The following is a 16,669-nucleotide window of genomic DNA, read 5'->3' on the forward strand; positions in this document are numbered from 1 at the left end:
TTTTTTCCCCCCCCCCCCCCCGTCACATCACTTAGGTCTAATTAATTAGTATATTTAGTTGTAATTTCACAATTACACAACTGAAAACAAATAATGTGAAAATAAATATTAGTTTGAAATGATTAGAAGCTAAACTTTTATACTGCTATGAATGGAAAGAAACAAATATTATTTTTAGTTGTTCTACTTCAAAATCAGATTTGAGAGACATCCATTTCGTGACTCAGAAATGAAACAGTTATACACTTATCCCTGCTGAATTGTTGCAAAGTAGGATGGTTGGAAAATATATATTAAAGAGTGAAACAGTCCTCCTAAATTAAAGGCTTTATTACATGATAAATAATTTCTTTGACTCTAACAAAATGGTTCTATTATCTCCTAATCCGAGGAAACCACGGAGAGAGATTTAGAGTCTGCCATTGCCTTGGTAATCAGATAACTGTTTTGACTATTCTGTCAGAAAAGTAGTATATACTGGAAAATAAAAAGGCTGTTTCCTGCTAAAATCTGAGTAGACAAACAAAATAGCTGCTAGACTGGGAAGTGGAAGAGGGGTTGCACATCTGAGTCAGCTCAAGTGTGAGTTGACCGGCTTTGTCAAGTCACAGGACAGTGGCTGTGCTAGTTGTCTTTTGCTTTCAGAAGAGATCTATGGTAACTAAACTCATGGCTGAATCATCAAGTGAAGGTCTGAAGGCTCAGTTTCTCAGTAAACAGAGCTCTCTTTGAATTTTTTTTCACCTTAAACTAACTTTGTTTTGGCCCAACTAAGTAGGTATGCACTTGGATACACTTAATGTATTGAATTGTTGCTGAACAAGTAAATTGGGGAAGGAAAGGATGGGGTATGATTTATGGATGATTAATATTTGAACTGTTAAAGATACACATCTAAGATTCTAATTACTAATAAATATTGATGCAATTATGTATCATTATAACCGAGTTAACCAAGAAATCTAAATAAGCAACATGCCAAATGCTGAAACTAAACCTACAACAGATTAATTTAAAAGTCAAAACTATCATTAATTGAAAATTATATCCAACAAAAATCAGGCAGGAATTCCTATTACCTGTTCATATGCATATGCACTGGGAGTTCTGTAACACTGCCCAGAATTATAGAGCAGTCAGATTCTAGATTATTCAGCTTGAGTTTTGAATAACTGTTAACTGTTAAAGCGCTAATACTGTAAAGACTTTGATGCATTTGAGGGCCAAATGAAAGACAGTATGGCCTCAGAATGGTCAGTGAGGAAAAGAGAAGGCAGATGGGAGGAAGAGCCAGATGGGAGCCTTATAAACTGAAGAGGCTAAGACTTTAAGTATAATGAGAAATCACATAGGTCTTAAGAGTAGAATAATGACAAAATCATATTTACATAATTAAGAGATTATCCAGTATATACTACAGAGAACGTTTTATAGAGGCCACAGAATAGATAGAAGTAAAGATACAAGTTAGGAGGTTTTGCAGTCTAAGCAAGAGATAACAGTGGCTTGCCTAGTCTTGATGCCAAGAGATGGCAGAAGAGACTGTCCTGAAGTCAAGGTTGAGAGAATTATTGATAGGTTAATTTGAGAGATGAGGAGGAGTGATGAAAATGCAAAGGATGATTTTACTAATTATTGGGTTCTTGGTGTCAATGATAATCATATAATATTCTAAATGTCCAACTCACAGAAGACGTTGAATATTTAATGAAAGAGTATATTTTTTGGATAATGTTGGCACTCATAGAAAGTTACAAAATTGTCTCCATTTACTAATTTATAGTTGAGATTTGTTTCCTAATTCTCTCTTTTGACCTATAAGTAACTCGGTGGTGGTAGCAAAGTGCAATAAGCCAGGACTACACAGAACTACTTAGTCAAGTTAGTATTGTCAAAAATAAGTAGTAGATAATGATTTCTACATATTTACTAAATGCTTTATTTACTAACCATGGAAAAAATAATATATTTGGCAAAAAATATTTTTAAAAAAGTTAAAACTTCCTTAATTTGATAAAAAAATTTCTACAAAAAGAAATCTATGGCAAACATCATACTTAACAGTGAGAAACTCAGTTTCTCATTGAGATAAGAAACAAGGCAAGGGGTCCTCTTTAACTAGTCTTTTCCAAGATAACAATGAAATTACAAACTAATAAATGAGAAAAAAATGTATACACATCAATAAGAAAGAAATAAAACTTTCTTTGTTTGCAAACGAATTGGTCATCTATGAATATGAAAGAATTGGCAACAACAAAAATTAAAACTCTTAAAATAAATAGCACGATTGTGGGAAATAAGGTTAATATGAGAAAGTCAATAACTTTCCTATATACAAACAATGAAGAAATGCAATTTGAAATTGGAAACACTATACCATTTATATTAGCACCCCCAAAATTGAAATACTTAGATACAAATTGAACAAAATATATACAAGGTCTGTAGGAGGAAAACTACAAAATTGTCATGAACAACAGTAAAGAGCTAAATAAATGGAGAGAGAGTCCATGTTCATTGATAGAATCTCAGTATTGTCAAGACGCTAGTTCTCCTCAATCTGATGTACAGGTTCAATGCAATATCAATAAAAATCCTAGCAAGTTATTTTGTGAGTATCAACAAACTGATCGTAAAGTGCATATAGAGAGGCCGAAGACCTAGACTAGGCAGAACGACATTAACAGAGAAGAACACAGTTGCAAGGCCAACTCTACTCAATGTCAAGGCTTATAATAAAGGTAAAATAATCAAGACAGCTTGGTATTGGTAAAAACATGGACAAATAAATCAACACAGAGAACATGGAGCCTAGGAAAAAGACAGACTCACATAAATATAGTCAACTTATTTTTATTATTATTTTTGTCTGTGCAGTGTGTATGTGTGTGTGTATGTGTGTGTGTGTGTGTGTGTGTGTGTGGTATTCTGGACTAGATTTCAATGCAACAATTATTCTGCCTCATCCTTTTGAGCAGCTGCAATAATAGGTGTGTGCCACAGTTCCCAGATTAATGTAATCAACTGATACTTGCCAAAGAGCAAAGGTAATAAATACAATGAAACAAAGATGGTCGTTTTACCACATATTGCTAGAAGAACTGGACATCCGCATGCAAAACAATAGCTAAGACATAAGCTTTACATGCTTCTCAAAAGTTAACTTGAATGCATCCATACCTAAAGGTAAAATGCAAAACAATTAAATTCCTAGAAGATGGTATGGCAGAAAAAAAACAAATGACCTTGGGTATGGCATTGACATTTTAGACACAACCCAGAAGCATGATTCATGGACAAGATAAATTGGACATAACTAACAAAATAAATCAACAAGACCCCCGAACAAATAAACTAAAACTTTTTTCTGTGAGAAATATTATCAGGTCATCAGAAAAGTCATGACCTATTTTTTCTATGCAAAAGTGATTTATGACTTTTCTGATGACCCAATATAAGAGAATGAGAAGAAAAACCACAGAATGGGATAAAATATCTGCAAATGACACATTTACATATTTTTGTTATCAAAATTATACAAAGAATGAGCTAGACAAATAAATATAGTACAGAGATAAACACCATGCTCTGCAAGGCAGACTCATATAGGAAGGTTGCCGGTTTGTGTCTGGAGATGTCCAGAATATGCCAGACACTCTAGTGTCCTAGATCCAGGATGGTTAGGAATAGATTGCAGTGTTGCAACCCTGTCAGGGGTACTCTTTCTCTCTTTCATGGAATAAATAAAATTATACATATATACAAAGCCTTTTTAAAAATCTAACCTAAACAAAATAAGCAATATAATTTTAAAATGGGCCAAAGATCTCAACAGATACCTTGCCAAAGAAGACACAGATGACAGGTAAGCATCTGAGAGGGTGTTCTACATCATGCCATCAGGGAAATGCAAATTGAAAGAATTAGATGCCACTGTATGCCTATTAGAATGATCAAACTCTGGAACAATGAAAACACCAAATGCTCATGAGGATGTGAAACAACAGGAACTCATTCATTATTACTGGGACTGCAAAATTTTGGAAGTGGGTTTGGCAGTTTCTTACAAAACTGAACATACTGTTACCATGTGATTCAGCAATCATGATTCTTGTTATTTATGAAAGAAGATGAAAGCTTATTTTCCCACAAAAATCTGCTCACAGGTGTTTATAGCTATTTCACTTATAATTGCCAAAACATGAAAACAACCAAGATGTCTTCAGGGGGGTGAATACAGAAATAAACTGTGGTACATCCAGACACTGGAATATGATTCAGTGTTAAAAAAAAAAAAAAAAAAAAGAGTGGGACCAGTGGATGGCATAATGGTTACATCACTGGACTCCCACGTGGTAGACTGTGGTTTGAGTTCTGGATATGGCAGCTTAAAACTCACACCAGGCACATGTGCATGCCTGCCCAAAATCTTGAGAGGAGAATGGAGGAGAAGAGATTGTGACATACACATACCCCTGGGGTGTGATTTCTCATTTTCTGTCTCTCCAGTGAGTGCATGTGCCCTAAAAATCTCTCTTTAAAATAAAAAAAGAAAAAATAATAAAAAGAGAAAGAAAAAGAAATGAACAGGCCAGCCAGTGGTGTGGTGGTAAAGGCAACTGATTTCACATGGCCAACTAGACTTGGTGGCTTGAAAAACATTCCAGGCATGTGGCGTGCATGCCCAAAATCCCAAAAGGAATGAGAAACAGAGGAGAGTAAATTGAGGTTTGAGGTATGAGCATCCCCTATGGGATGGTCATACGTTCTCATACTTTCCTGCTACCCCTCCTGCCCCTCTGTCTATCTCTGGTTAGCTCATGTGCTCTCTGGCAAATTAAAAAAAAAAAAAAATGAGTGCTTCTCTGACATCTTTCTATGCCACCATAATGGTGCACGTGAATATCCTGGCTAATGCTGTCAAGAGCATCAATAATGCTGAAAAGAGGGGCAGATGCCAGGTTCTTATTACATGGTGCTCCAAAGTCATTGTCCGGTTTCTAACTGTGATGATGAAGCATGGCTACGTTGGTGAATTTGAAATCATCGATGACCACAGAGCTGAAAAAATGGATGTGAATCTCACTGGCAGGTTAAACAAGTGTGGAGTGATCAGCCCCAGATTTGATGTGCAGCTCAAAGATCTAGAAAAATGGCAGAATAATCTGCTCCCATCCTGTCAGCTTGGTTTCATTGTACTGACAACTTCAGCTGGCATCATGGACCATGAAGAAGCAAGGCAGAAACATATAGGAAGGAAAATCCTGGGATATTTTTTCTGGGGATGTAATATACACATATAAATAAAATGCCTCGTTAGGAAAACAAACAAACAAAACTGAGCTATCAACTCAAGAAAAAACATGGAGGAAACATAAATGAAATAGAAGGAAGCCAATCTGAAAAGGCTAGATATATGGAATAAGACATACTTTGCAGACTTCCTCTGCAATGTGATGATGACTCCATCAGTGGAGCCTGGGCTTCTCTGGTGTGCTTTCTTATCATGGAGCCCAAGAGTTCAAGATATTATGTCCAGGCAACATTGGGCTTGGAATATAAGCAGGAAGTTTCTTTCTCTTTTGGTATGTTTAAAGCAATACAGCCAATAAAAAGACAACAGTTTCTGTTCCACCACTGTGGAAGACTGTACAGAGATTTCCAAAACTAAAAGTAGAATTAATACATAATCCACAAATTTCATATGGTGATGTTTAGAGGCTCAAGGAGAATAAAAGAAGTGGGGAGATGATATTCAACTATTCAATGCTTCAGTCAGATAGGAGGAATAAAGTTGCTATTTTTCTTTTGAGATCTATTGCATAGTGAATGTAACTAATAATTGAGTGCTGCAATTATAACATCAATAAGACAGTAAACCTCAAATGTTCTCATTAAAAAAGGTCAAATATCTGAGGAGATGGATAGGTTACTTAGCTTAATTTAATCCTAGAGAGAGAGAGAGAGAGAGAAAGAAATCATACTATACCCCATAAATATGTACCACTATTTAAGAAGTATAAAAAATCTTAATGGTGACCAGCAGTTGGCATAATGGCTACATTGCTGGACTCTAATATAGTCGACTACAGTTTGAATCCCGGGCCCGGTGGCTTAACCTCATGTCAGGCGCGTGTGCATGCATGCCCAAAATCCTGACAGGAGAAAGGAGGAGAAGAGATTGTGGCATGGCCATCCCCCTGGAGGGTGATTTCTCCCTTTCTGTCTCTCCGTCTCTCTCTGTCTTTCTGGAGAGTGAATGCACCTTATAGCAAAAACCTCTCCAAAAAAAAAAAAAAGAAAACCTTAATGAATAAAATTTTAAGAAGCCATGACATCATTCTGCACCCCATAAATATACACAACTATAATTTGTCAGTAAGAGTAACAAAAATAATAAGAAACCATTCTGAGAAACTTATTTTGGGAATGTTATAAGATATTAAAAGAGTATTTTCAATCCATAAATAAGTTGGCATCTAGCTACCATTCCAGATGTCCAAAATTATTTATTACATCAAACAAATTTACACTTTTGAAAGTTAGAGTGTACTTAAACTATAATCGTGACAGTTTGTTGGGAAAAATGAAATTACTTCAGAGGTCACATGGTCACAACCTATCTACAGGCATCTCAAACCCTGTAAAATCATCACAGCTTAGGGAACCACTTCAAGGAAATAAAAGACAGGTCATCCTGAGGCCCAGAGGCAACCTCTGAGGCAACCTTCCAGACATTAAATAGACTCCCTTGGCCAGTCATGCTCATTCATTCTCATTCAAAACAATTATTTGTTGATATGGTCAAAGCACAAAGTACTCTGTTTTGTGTAAGGCAAAAGATGATAGTGAATTTCTAGAAGTTAATAAGCAGGTTAGCAGTTTTCTTTCACTTTGCTCATAGCACCATGGAAAAATCACTGAGGCGTAAAAAACAGGATTCTGTCACACTGATGCTCACATCCAATGCTGCAAGAGAATGAAATATCGACATATTTAGGTACAGTTCTCATAATTTCACCCAACTCAAAGGAATGACTAAAACACTCCACAGCAACATGAAAACACCTGAGGAAGGGAGAGAAAATGATCACTTTCCAATCTTCTCTGCACCTTTCTATTTCTTATAGCTAAGGATACACATTTCTCACGGTGATTGAAGAGGGTGGTAACATCTGTCAAGTGTAGAGTCAAGACATGAAACTCAATTTTAAGATCTCAGTAGAGGAGATAAATTGGAGAAAGGTAACATATAATTTCTGACAATTATATATGTAGGAATAACTAGGTGAAATAAATGCTTAAAAACACCACCTTCCTTGATTTTTTTAAAAATTGAATTTCTCCATATAATAACATTGTCATGTGTAATTATAGGGGTTTTGAAATTTCGTTTCCTCTTTTCTGGGTCCTAAGCTTGAAAAAATAGAATATTTAAAATGTAATTATAGAAAAATAAATGGTAATGCCTCTTACTTTTCATATAATTTTCATTAATATACTGGTGAAAAAAAGAAAGCAAAGAATACAACCTGTATTTCAAGTATGAATAGCGCCATACTGGATAGTAAAACAAGATTTGAATTGAGAGGAAGACAGTAATGGAAAGACCATCTAAAGATGTCTATTTACAAGGCAAAGACTTTGCAGATGTGATTGAGTTGGGAAGATTATCTAGCACCAGCTGGTGGACCCAATGTCATTAAGTAACAAGATTCCGGTAAATGAAAGAAGATGAGGGTCAGAGTCAGAAAGGGACATGCAAGAAGGTAGCAGAGGTCTGTGTGATATGAAAAAAAGGGCTATAAACCAGGAAATTCAGATGGCTTCATGAAACCGGAAAAAGCCAGGTAACCCATTCTTCAAAGGAATGTAGCCCTGCACACCTGTTCTAGATTTCCCACTTCCAGAATTGTAAGATAATACATTTTTGCTGTTTTAAGTCATTGTATTTGTGGTAATTTGTAACAAAACATTAGGAAACTATTACAGAATGGAATACTCTGAATGTACTATATTATACTATCAATAATGGTTTACTCATTCCTTTTTGGTGGTCTCATTAGACTCCTACCCATTCTTTGATTATAACACTTACATTGTATTTTTATTCTTAAAAATATATTTTGTCTGCCCTCCTGATTTACCAAGAAATAAAAATGATATTAATAAAATACCAAAAAAAGTCACAAATAGAAAAAAAAAGAGTTGAGAGAAAAATACTGAATTATTCTGTGAATATAAGTATAGTTGATATGTCAGTGGGTCAACAGGCTGGGTGGACAGTTGGAAATAGAATTTCGTACCTCCTACTGGAAGATAAAGATGTATAACTCTCAGAAGCAATTACTAAAATTTATTATTATAGCTCATAAAACAAACTCCAAGAAGTGTGGCTATTGACCATGGGGAAAATGTAAGTGGTGTATATTCATGAACAGGAAATTATTTGAATAGGATATTCTTTTTTTCTTTTCTTTTTTGGAGAGGTTTTTGCTACAGGGCGCATGCGCTCACCAGACAAACAGAGACAGAGAGACAGAAAGCGAGAAATCACCACCACCCCACACCTCCCCCAGGAGATGGCCATGCCACAATCCCTTCTCCTCCATTCTCCTCTCAGGATCTTGGGCACGCATGCACACGCGCCCGGCATGAGATTAAGCCACCAGGTCTGGGACTCAAACCGCTTTCGACTATGTGGGAGTCCAGTGACATAGCCATTACACCAACTGCTGGTCCCCAAAATAGGATATTCTTGAGGTCAGAAGAAGAATTCTAAAAATATATTTATTTTAATTTACATTTAATCACTATATTTTGTTAAAGTGTATATTGCTTTTTCCAGCATGAATGTTGTATATCAGTCAAGACAATAACTAGTAGAGTAGTGCCCCCTTATCTGAAATTTAGCTGTCTGTAGTTTCAGGTTTCCATGGTACAGGACAATAAAATATTTTGAGAAAAAGATGAAGAAAGACCACATTCACATAATTTTTACAGTAGTGTATTGTTATAGTTATTGTATTTTATTAGTAGTAATTATTCTTAATCTTCTTGTCAAATGTATATATCAAACTTCATCTTATGCATATCTGCATAAGAAAATAACATGGTATAGATAGGATTTGGAACTATCCATGGTTTCAAGCATCCTCTGGGGTCTTGGGACATGTTCTCTGAGGATAAAGGAGAGTGACTGTATCACTGGCTAAAACATAATCATTAACATTTTTTAAAAATTAATAAATTAATTACTTTTAGCTAGAGGGCACATGCACTCACCAGAGACCAAGAGAAAGAGAGGAAGAAATCACTCTCCTTAGGGAATGGCCATGCAGCAATCCCTTCTCCAGCTCTCCTTCCTTTCAGAATTTTGGAAATACACACCCACAATCTTGCCTGGCATGTTTTTCAAGCTGCTGGGTCAGGACTCATATCTTCTGGTCAGCCATGTGGAATTAATTTGGCAGTCTTAACCACTAGGCCATGGAGTTGGCCCCAAGATGTCACCATTTTACCTAGTTTGTAATTTACCATAAGCAAATTATACACTGATCTACAGTACAATAGATGAATTCAGAAACAGAGAAACAGACTTCTCAAAGAAAAGTATCTCACCCACAAGTTGTTTGGTTTCTGAAAAAATCTCCAACAAGATTTTAATCCTTCAAATATTTCTGAATAAAGACTACTGCAAGGCAAGATTCTTTATTCAGTCTTTGACCTTGAATAGTCTCTTGCTTTTTAGAACCTTACTATCTCCCTTCAGTGTAAAGTTGTATAGCTCCCCCAAAGCACTAATTAGATAGTTTTAAGTCTCTCCAAGCATGCATGGCCTATCATATAGCTTGTTTCTAGCATTCATCCCTCTCAACTGGGGACAGCCTGAGGAGGCTGGGTGACTGGGCTGCAGAAGAAACAAAGAGGTAAAAGACATAGGGAGGCTTAAAGCAAGGACAATGAGAGCAACCTTTGCCTGTTTCAAGTCCTTGGTTGGCCCAGATTACCACCTACCTCTTCAGGGATTTTATAAAATGCTGCCCTATTACTTTTGCAAAAAGCTTGGTCAGCAGAGTGCGATGACCTCTACAGACAGAAATACTATGTTTGGCCATCAAGCAATAGGATGCTACAGTCTCCACTCTCCTATCCCAAAATGCAAATCACGCAGGTCAATTATGTAAGTGAAGGCAGGACAAGATTAAAAGCTGTAGGTGCTCTAAACTCTGAAACAATGATGGTGCGTCTCTCTCCAAATTGGGGCCCAACACAACTCCAAAGAAATATATTTGCATGGCATTCCATAATTAATGCCTCTTGATTTAACAGAATATTGTATGATCGGTGACCTCTCAAGCTGTGCACCAGCAGGGTGACTTCCACCACTTGTCATTTTACTGCCTATATCCATAGACACATTTTTACCATGACATGTGTAATGAACTCCCTGCGAAATATTTAATATAAGATACATAAGATACAATTCCCCAGAATATGTACTTAGTTGCTTTCCTTTTAAAATCAAACTTTTTCGAAACCTTTTTATTCATTTATTTTTTTGATATTCAAAGTGCATGTGAATTGAGGCATACTTCTTTAAGTAGCAATTAAAAAGGAAAATGATACAATTTTTGCTAAAAATCATTTTATAATGCATTATTCACTTCTCTGCCTTCTTAATCAAAGGATGCTGAACATAATTTAACCTTTTTTATAATGACAAGGGTTTCAGTATTATGAATGATAATTATTCTATGTCACTGTGACACAGGGAGGTCCTTAGGGATCGCTGCAGTATATTGAGCATCTTGCCTTCTTATGAAGTGGCTTAGCTGCTTCCTTTTTGCCATTTTGAGTCAGCTGTTCACAAGCCTTCTTTGTCCTTTCTCAACAGCATGATGTATGTTGACTGCCTTTCCTGACTACACCCATTGTAATTAGTCTACCTGCTTCTACCAACTTTTTTTTTCTTTTTTTTTTTATCAACTTCTAAGCAAAGTAAGATATTCCCAATGTGCCAAAGTTCAAAGAAATTACACTGTTCTGGGGTTTTAGACCAATGCTGCTCAAATTTAATGTGCTATAATTAAGATGGGGTTCTTGTTAAAATGCATATTCTGCAAGTTCTGATTTGGTAGTTCTTAAATGGGACTTAAATTCTGTGTTTCTAACTCACTCCCAGGTGATGTTTTTGTTGTTGGTTCAAAGAACACATGTTGAGTAGAAGTTGTTACATGGTCATGGTTTTGTGGTTTTTTTAATTTTTGTTTTTAGAATTCTGTCTAAACTGAAAGTTAACTCATTTTGAGCAAAGGGTAAAGGGCTACTCTCTTGTAAATAAGTTCTAGAAATTTTGAATATAGATTTTAAATTTGCTCTTTCCATATTGATTTTCCTTGTCAATATGCCTACACCCTGGTCCCACCACACAGACATATCCCCCTTCTCTATGCTAGCACATAATTTCTACCTCTCTTACAAGGCTATATCTTTATAAATCGCTAATACTTTGATACAAGTCAAGCACTAAATCTGAGGAGTGAAATCTTAAATATCTGTGTATCTTTCTCTACTATGCCTTGCCTTATTTCAGAACAGTTATTGAACAAATGTAGAGATTAAATAATTAAAAGCTGTTAGTGTCCAGCTGGTGATTAAGGCGCTGGATCTCACATGGCTGACTGCAACTGAAGTCCCAAACCTAATGACTAGAAAATTACAGCAGGCATATGAGCATACATGCCCGCAATTCCAGAAGAGGGGAGAAACGGAAGAAAGAGATTTTGGTGTGGCCATCTCCCACGAGGGGGGAAAGCTTTCTCTTATTTCTTCTCTCTGTCTCTCTCTGGTGAGCACACATGACCTTTGACAAATTAAAACAAAACAAAACTGTAAGGCTATTCCATATAATTTCAGAATACTTATTGCGAGAACTTGTCAGATAAGTAATCAAGAAGTGATGCAATATAATAACATACACTAATATCAAATAAACTATTAAGAACATGAAATGTGTTTTTTCAGAGTTTCTGCTGCTGCTTTATCCTATGTATGCCCTTTCCTAGTCCCCCCACGCACACCTAACACACATACAACTGAATGTGAATATGCCTCATCTTCATATTCTTTTCTTCCAAAACTTTTAAAAGAAGGGTCTGAAATTCATTTATACTAAAATATTAATATAAATGACTATCCACAGTATAAATAGTTATTTCCTACTCTCACCTCAAGAATGCTTTGAATGTTTCATTAGAAATGAAACACTGTATATAATAGAATGAAGCTGTTGAAGATTTGGGTTTTTAACAAAAAAGCCAAATTACATTTCTATACAGTCCCTGAATGCCCCCACATCGTGTTATGTTAGTAGTGAAGTTCTTTCTCTTCACTGAGTAATTGCCAATTCACAGCTTTCCTGAACCTGAGCAGTAAAGTTTCTCCACAGTGATTAACTTACTTCTGGCCTGATAGGAAGAATGAATGTGCGCAGAAAATCCCCACAAAAACTGCAAGCTATAGAACCAAAGAAAAAGCAGGACAAACATAAAAATCAATCTGAGAGTTCATCTGAATCTACGTTGTGCCTCTTTTCAATGGCAGACAGGATTTATCATCCAGTTGGGAAAGAATAAAGTGAAAATTCAATTTCCATTACACATCTGTTAATGAAAGGAATGAAAATTGTCTAACTAGAGAGGATTCCAAAATCTCAGTAAAAATTTTCAATGAACATAAGCATCATGTTAGCTTATGGGTTACTATAAGGCTAAATATATATTTGCTAATTTCATCCAGCACACTACTCTTCTACTCACCCCACACCTTTAATTAAATCAGTGTTTACCTACATGAAATTCTGAATGTAGTAACAGGTGCTCAGGAAAAAAAGGTGAGGCATAAGATGGTCAACACAATTTAGAAAGGTTATATGAAACTACTCTGTAGCAATATATTCCTAAATAATAAAGAATAAGAAGAATATACCTTTGGATAATATTCCACAGTGTAGAGTCATTTCTCCTAACCAAAGGATATTAATGTGATGAAAAGCATTCCAAGGATAGTATGTGGATCTGCCTATCCTGACCTACAGATTGTTTACTGTGAAAATGGCTGGAGTCAGCTCAGAAATCTCAGTACAAAACGGGCAAGCAAAGCACTCGGGAGCCACAGATGAGCTCTGGCCGGGACACAGTGCAGACAGTTACAAAATGAAATTCTTACATTTGCTTTTTTGGTCTTCCAGGGGTTGCTCAATTGTGAAATTTGGACAACAGAGCCTGATTTCAGATAAGATAAAAGTCATAAAATTGTTATTTCTTTCGCACAACAAAACAAACCACCAAGTCGGCCTATTGTGCTGAAAACGAAAGAGAGGCCAAGTAGTGGTTGGGCAGTACTTTCCTGATCTCGGACCATAGTCACCGGAAACCCAGGCTTTTGCATCAAAGAGAACTGGGTTTGAGCCCCAGCCCAAGAAAGCATGACCAAGCTTTTTAACATCTTAATAATAGTGTTTTTTTTTTTTTAAATCACAAAACTTGGATAATTTCTACTTCAAAGAATGAATATAGGATACATAAAATTACATTTATGGATTGTTTAGAAAAATGACTGCCCAATAAATACTATTTATTACTACTTCTATGAAAGACAATCATATTCAAATAACAAGTTTATGGTCTCTGTCAGCTTGTCTGAAAATTAAGAGGATGAATTGGATGCATACTAAAATTCTGTGATCACCAGAGGCTAAAATGAATTAAAATACATAAAGCACTTAAGAGGCACTAGAAGAGTCAGCTATTATCACAGATACAGATGATGTGCAAAGAAGATGGACTCTGGAGCCAGATTATCTGCCTTCGGATCCCTATTTCACTGCTGACAAGCTGTGTGGTTTGGACAAGTCATGTAAACTCTCTCTGCCTCCCTTTCATCTATAAAATGAGCATCATGATAGTAACATTTACTTGCTGACTATTGTGAAAATTGAATTAATACATGTAAAGAGGAGCTCAGCACGCACTATGCTCTATTTATGTGTTAATACAATATATAGCACATACTTCTGTTGTAGACACATAGACATTAGACTAATCTCCAATAATTTCTGCCTCTGTTACCCATGTCATTTTGTAGAAGTAGGAGTGGGAGACTGAAATACTTGTTTGCTTGTTTAAATTTTGCCAGAGGGTGCATACACTCAACAAGAAAGACAGAGAAAGAGAGAGAGAGTGAGAAAGCAGCTTCCCCGGGGGAGGCGGGAGGTGCTCCTACCACATATCTCTTCTTCTCATTTCCATCTCCTGTTGGGATATTGGGGAAACATGCAAATGAGCCTGGCATGTTTTTCAAGCCACAGGATCTGGGACTGCACCACAGTCAGTCATATATCTAGCCCACTTAACCACACCACCGATTGGCCCTGAAGTATATACTTTTTAGTTTTTGCTTTTTAATGTAAAAGCAGTAGGTTTTGTTGATTAAAATTATCCTTCATGTTACTGACTTTTTGACTAGTTTCCATTGTCCTTTCCTCTTTTGTCTGCCTTGCTTTTCCTGCCATACTACAGAACCAGATCAGGAGTCAAGGGATCTGGGTACTGGTTTGGACTTGGCTGATAGTCGGTTGTAGGACTAAAGAAAATAAAGATGAATTCAACTCTGTGTCCTATTGGCCTCAAAGTGTTGGGGTTAGGGAAATAGATGAATAATAAATGAAAATGAATTTCTGGGGAAACATTATAAGGGCAGAACAAATGAAAGCCCATAATATTATAAAATAGCCTGGAAGGCTCAGAGGAATGTAGGCAAACATTTTAAAATCCTCAAGGCCTTACTAGTATCAGAGATTATTTCTATTGCACACTCCAAAGTGTGAACATGTTTATGGTTTAGAGTTTGCATCAAGAGATATACAGAATTTGGGAAGTGGAAAATAAGTTAATTTTTCCCCCTTAACCAACCCCTATGTAATAGCAGTATTTTTTAATCTATTGATTGATTGATTGATTGATAATGAGTTGATACTGAGAGTTGGTGGAAAAGTTCTCTGATTGACTGTTCACCTATATTTGTTATGGGCCCACAGTAGGGGCTAGTGGCATGAGTGGCATACAGGCCACGTATCTTCTTACCCTAATTACTATCCAATATTTTTAATTTACTATGAAAATCAGAGGCTTGGGGGAGAGAAATAGCTTGTTAAGATTATACAGTTAGTTGCTTTCAATTATGGAACATAATTACAAAAGGCAATTTGTATATTGCTTATTCCTGTTAGGCATCTCTACTTGTAATGCCAAACATGCATTTTTGCTACTTCCAAACCTGTTATATTTCTTAAGTTTGCAATGTCTCTATTACATTTTGCAAATGTGAGGGAAACAGTGTCTAACTTTCTCAATGTAATATTTATTCTCAATTCTTGTTCTATACATCCCTCCTTATTTGAAAGTTGATGAAATCTGTTTGCAACCTCCTTGAAGATGGAAAGCAGTAACTCAAAACAATCTGCAGAGTTGCAGACTGTTCATTATAAATGGACACACGAGTCATTCTTGAAAACTGTTTTGCCTTTTGGCTTTACATATTTAACTCAATTTTCCCAGAATCTACTGTAAACTTTAAAATTGTTTACTACCTTTTTATGTCCTTGTTTTAAAAATCTGCAAACCATAAAGATATTTTAGGATCATATTTGAAACAGATAATATTTCCAACATTCCCTGAGGAACGATGGGTAAGAAATAATGAGCAATTCCATAAGGTACTTCTGGACATAAAACAGAATCTACACTTTCATGTTATTCCAGCTAAAATATCAAAGATGAAACACTTTGCTTTCTCTTGACTTAAGAGATGCCCCTTCTCATTTAGAAATAATTCTTGACAATAAAATCTAGTTGGAGAGAGAGAAATGTGTAACTTAAACATGATGCCTTAAGTATTATTTCAAGGTATACTCCTGAGCAAGCCACAGAAGTATGAAAAGGTGTGGTGAATCCGGTGATGGGCAAGTAGAATACTGTCAGAATAAAAAAGTTTATGGTGATGGAGAGGCAGAGATAACAAATGCTGGAGATGGAGACAGGCAGAGGTCGGATCACAATGGGGGGAGATATAGCTCATTTTAAGGAACCTGGGCAGCTTAAAGCTTTTAAACAGGACAGAAACAGGGTCAGATAAGCATTTTAGAGACATCCCTGAGAGTAAGGAATATTGTTTTAGTGACTCTTTCAGTTATAATAAAATCAGTATTGTATTCTATAAGCTTTCTTTCATTCTGCAAGCATCTATTTATCTCTCAAAACCCACAAGAACACATATGTAAGGGGATCAGTTGTGGCAGAGTAGCAAAGTATGATATTCTAACCCACAGGGGAAGGTTCCAGGTTCATCTTCAGAGACCTTCCCAAGTACTCCAGGCCCATAGTCTAGGGCTAGCTAGAGCTGGAGGTGGATTGAAGTATATGGACTCTGTCGGTGCTGTTCCTTCTCTGAGTGTGTGTCTTTTCATTCACAGGATAAATAAATATTCAAAAACATGTGTAAAAAGTTCATTTATATGTGCAAAAAGCATGGAGGAATCTTTCTTATTCTCTGGTGTCAATGTGTATGTGATTTTTCTTTTAATGTTTTTTTTTTTTTTTTTTAG

General features: G+C 36.1%; 1 protein-coding gene and 1 pseudogene across 1 annotated transcript in view; one reads left to right on the forward strand and one right to left on the reverse strand.

Annotated features, from left to right (window-relative positions):
- Positions 1–16,669, reverse strand: part of NRXN1 (neurexin 1) — a 1,261,405-nt gene that overhangs the window by 83,185 nt on the left and 1,161,551 nt on the right. The gene's annotated exons all lie outside the window — the stretch shown is intronic.
- LOC106736043 (40S ribosomal protein S15a pseudogene) overlaps positions 4,893–16,669 on the forward strand; it is a 48,422-nt pseudogene continuing 36,645 nt past the window's right edge.

This window comes from Tupaia chinensis, unplaced genomic scaffold, assembly GCF_000334495.1.
Source record: "Tupaia chinensis unplaced genomic scaffold, TupChi_1.0 Scaffold000622_1, whole genome shotgun sequence".
NCBI classification, from domain to species: Eukaryota; Metazoa; Chordata; class Mammalia; order Scandentia; family Tupaiidae; genus Tupaia; species Tupaia belangeri.